Here is a 4,521-nt window from a genome sequence, read left to right as displayed (position 1 = left end):
CCATAGCCTGAGTAATTTTTCAATAATACAAATTTATTTCTCATATTTCTGGACTATGGGAAGTCACACTGGATGGTGCTGTCAGATTTGGTGTCTTGTAAAGGCCCTTTCCACACAGGCAGCTCCTGCTGGCATCCATGAATGGTGAAAGGCAGAAGAGGGAAGAAGGATGAGCTTTCATCTGTCAGAAGAAAAAGAAAGACCAGGCATCTTTCTGAAGCCTCTTGTGTGAAGGTCACCAGCTCCCCTTTGGCATGAGTTATTCTTTTTTTTTTTTTTTTTTTTTTTTTTTTTTTAGTTCTTTTATTGGTACATTTTAGGTATACAATTCATTTACATTCAGCATTGGGTGTTTGTACCTATACATGATATATCTTGGTTCTTATTTTTTTCCCCCATTACCTGTGCACCCTTCACCCCCTCTGCCCTTCCCTATTTACATAAATTTCATTTCCATTTTTTTTCTTTTCTCATAGTTTTTCCTTTCCCTCTTTTCCTTTGCCCTTCCCCTCCCTTCACTCCTTCATCTTTGGACCTTTGTTCCTATTTCAAATAAATAATTATTCATTTTAATCATTTTAACCCTTGTTTACACTATCAGTTTCTCACACTAGTGAAATTATTTGGTATTTACACATGTGTGTCCTATTTATTTCACTTAAGAGTATGGCCTTGATATAAATCCATTTAGCTATAAATGACTCTAGTTTTTTCATTCTTTATGGCTGTGTAGTACTCCATTTTATAAAAACCCCACATTTTCTTTATCCAGGTTCCAGTTGATGGGCACTTGGGCTGCTTTAATAATAATAAATAATAATAGCTTTAATAATAATAGCTTTAGCTATTACAAACTGTGCTGCTATGAACATGGGTGCACACATACCACTGTGGTGTGATCCTTTTAATTTTTTCGGGAAAATCCCCAGCAGGGGAATAGCTGGGTCAACTGGGACCTGTAGTCCCAGTTCTATGAGGTATCTCCATACTGACTTCCACAGTGGTTCCACCAGTCTGCACTCCCACCAGCAATGGAGAAGGGTTCCTTTCTCCCCACAACCAAGCCAGCATTTGTTATTGGTTGATTTCTTGATAGCAGCCATTCTTTGTGGGGTGAGGTGGAATCTCAGTGTTGTTTTCATCTGCATCTCTCGAATCAACAGTGATGTTGAACATTTTTTCATATATTTGTTTGCTGTTTTTACTTCCTTGTCTGAGAAATGTCTATTCATTTCAGATGCCCATTTTTGAATTGGGCCTTTGAATTTGAGGGGTCTGATTTTTTTCAATTCTTTATATATTCTAGATAGTAATCCTTTTTCTGAGGTACAGCTGCTAAAAATTTTTCCTATATTGTAGGTTGTCTGTTATCTCTGCTGGTGGTTTCTTTTGCAGTGCAGAAGCTTTTTAATAAGATGAGATCCCAGTTGTTGATTCTTTCTGCTAGTTCCCGTGCTGCTGAGGTTTTGTTCATGAAGTATTTTCCTATGCCAATGTCTTCAAGAGTTCTACCTAACTTATCTTCCAGCAAGTTTAGTGTTCCTGTCTTAATATTTAGATCTTTAATCCACTTTGATCTTAGTTTAGTGCATGATGATAGGTATGGGTCTAGTTTCAATCTTTGGCAGGTTGAAAACCAGTTTTTCCAACACCATTTATTAAATAGGCTATCTTTCCTCCAATGATGGTGGTTGGCTCCTTTGTCAAAGATGAGGTGGCTGAGCATTTCTGGAATTGTTTCTGCATCTTCTAATGTATTCCACTGTTCCTCAGGTCTGTTCCTTTGCCAGTACCATGCTGATTTTATCACACTAGCTTTGTAGTATAGTTTCAAGTTGGGGATTGTGATACCCCCAGCCATGTCTCTATTGCCTAGAATTGCTTTAGCTATTCTAGGTCTCTTATGGTTCCAAATGAATTTTTGGACTGTTTTCTCTAGTTCTGTGGAGTATATTGTTGGAATTTCAATTGGCATTGCATTGAATCTATATAGTAGTTTTGGAAGTATGGCCATTTTCACTATATTGGTTCTTCCTACCCAGGAGCAAGGGATGTCTTTCCATTTTCTTGTATCCTCTTTGATCTCTTTTTTCCGAGTGCTGTAGTTTTCAGTGTAGAGGTCTTTTGCTTCCTTTGTTAGATTGATTCCTAGATACTTCATTTTTGGGGATGTTATTGTAAAAGGAATTATTTCCCTAATTTCTCTCTCAGTGCATCTATTATTTGTGTACAAGAAGGCTATTGGTTTTTAAGTGTTGACCTTGTATCCATCTACTCTACTGAATCTGTTAATTAAGTCTAGAAATCTTCTGGCGGAGTTTTTTGTGTCTTCTATGTAAAGTATCATATCAGAAAATGACAGTTTCACTTCTTTCTTTCCTATCTTTATTCCCTTTATTTCTTTCTCTTTTCTAATTGCTGTGGCTAATGTTTCCAGAACTATATTGAACAGGAGTGGTGACAGTGGGCATCCTTGTCTTGTTCCTGATTTTAGCATGAAAGTTTTAAGTTTTTGACCACTTAGTATGATGTTGGCTGTTGGTTTTTCATAGATAGCCTTAATCAGGTTGAGATAAAGACCTTCTATTCCAATTTTATGTAGGGTTTTTATCATGAGTGGGAGCTGGATTTTGTTGAATGCTTTTTCTGCATCTATTGGGATTATCATGTGGTTTTTGTCCTTGACTCTGTTAATATGGTGTATTACATTTACTGATTTTCAAATGTTGAACCATTCTTTCATCCCAGGGATAAATCCGACTTGGTCAGGGTGTATGATCTTCTTGATGACCCTCTGTATTCTGTTTGCCAGTATCTTGTTGAGGATTTTTGCATCTATGTTCATTAGGGAGATTGCTCTGTAGTTCTCATTTGGGTTGGGTCTTTCCCTGGTTTTGGGATCAAAGTAACACTTGCTTCCATGAATGAATTTGGAAGTATTGCTTTCCTTTCAATTTCCTTGATGAGTTTAAAGAGTAATGGTGTTAGTTCTTCTTTCAATGTATTGTAAAATTCAGCAGTGAAGCCATCCAGACCTGGGCTTTTCTTTGTTGGTAAATATTTTATTACATTTTCAATTTCACCCATTGTAATTGAGGTGTTTAGAATTTCTATATCTTCTTCCTTTAACTTTGGCAATCGTATATATCTAGGAATCTGCCCATTTCTTCTGTGTTTTCCATTTTATTGGAGTAGAGGTTCTCAAAGTAGGTATTGATGATCCTCTGGATTTCTGTTGGATCTGTTGTGACTTCACCTTTTTCATTCTTAATTGCATGTATTTGTGCCTTTTCTTTCCTTTTTTTGATAAGGTTGGCTAAAGGTTTATCGATTTTGTTTATTCTTTCAAAAAACCAACTCTTTGATTCATTGATTTTTTGTATTGTTCTCTTAGTCTCCATTGCATTGATTTGTGCCCTGATCTTTATAATTTCCTCTCTTGTACAAGCTTTGGATTCATTATGCTCTTCTTTTTCTAGGAGCTTGAGGTTCTACACTATGTTATTTATCTGAGTTTTCTCTGTTTTCCTAATAAGTGCATTCACTGGTATGAATTTCCCACATAGAACTGCTTTCATTGTGTCCCATAGATTCCTGTATGTTGTACTGACATTTTCATTTACTTGTAGAAACTGTTTAGTTTCTTCTTTAATTACTTCTCTGACCCATTGGTTGTTCAAGAAGGTGTTATTCAATTTCCATGTGTTTGTTGAGGTTTTGCAGTTTCTTATGTTATTGATCTTCAATTTTATTGCACTATGGTCTGATAATATACAGGGGGTAACTTTAATTCTTTTACATTTACTTAGATATGTCCTATGAGCTAGCATGTGGTCTATTCTGGAGAATGACCCGTGTGCAGCCAAAAAGAATGTGTATTATAATTTTCTGGGGTGGAACACTCTGTAAACATCTGTTAAGTCCATTTGTTCAATAGCTTGGTTTAGTTCTAGAATTTTCTTGTTAACTTTTTGTCTAGATGATCTGTCTGTTTGTGATAGTGGAGTATTGTGGTCCACCACTACAATTGTGTTAGTGCTTATTTGGTTTTTCATGTCTATTAATATTTGTTTTGTATAGTTGGGGCATTCGTATTTGGTGCACATATATTTAGGATTGTCATCTCTTCCTCTTGGATTGTTCCCTTCACAAGGATGTAGTGACCATCTTTGTCTCTCTTAATTAGTTTTGGTTTGAAATCTACTTTGTCTGCAAATAAGATTGCTACCCCTGCTTTTTTCTGGGTTTCCGTGACATGGAGAACTGCTTTCCATCCTTTTACTTTCAGTCTATGAGTTTCTTTTTGAGTTAGGTGTGTTTCTTGTATACAGCATATTGTTGCATTTTCCTTTTTAATCCATTCTGCTAGTCTATTTCCTTTGATTGGTGAATTGAGCCCATTAATATTGAGGGTTATAATTGATAGATATTGATTTATCCTTGTCATGATGTTTTACTTTTGTTGGCTCTTTTATTTCTTATTTTTTCCCCCTTTTTCTTTAGTGTCTTACCTTGCCTGGT

The sequence above is a fragment of the Heterocephalus glaber genome, unplaced genomic scaffold (assembly GCF_053883595.1).
Source record: "Heterocephalus glaber isolate CG9 unplaced genomic scaffold, H.glaber_assembly_v1.0 deba00001444, whole genome shotgun sequence".
Classification (NCBI taxonomy): Eukaryota; Metazoa; Chordata; class Mammalia; order Rodentia; family Bathyergidae; genus Heterocephalus; species Heterocephalus glaber.
The sequence above is the reverse complement of the archived record's forward strand: the minus strand, read 5'-3'. Positions refer to the sequence as shown.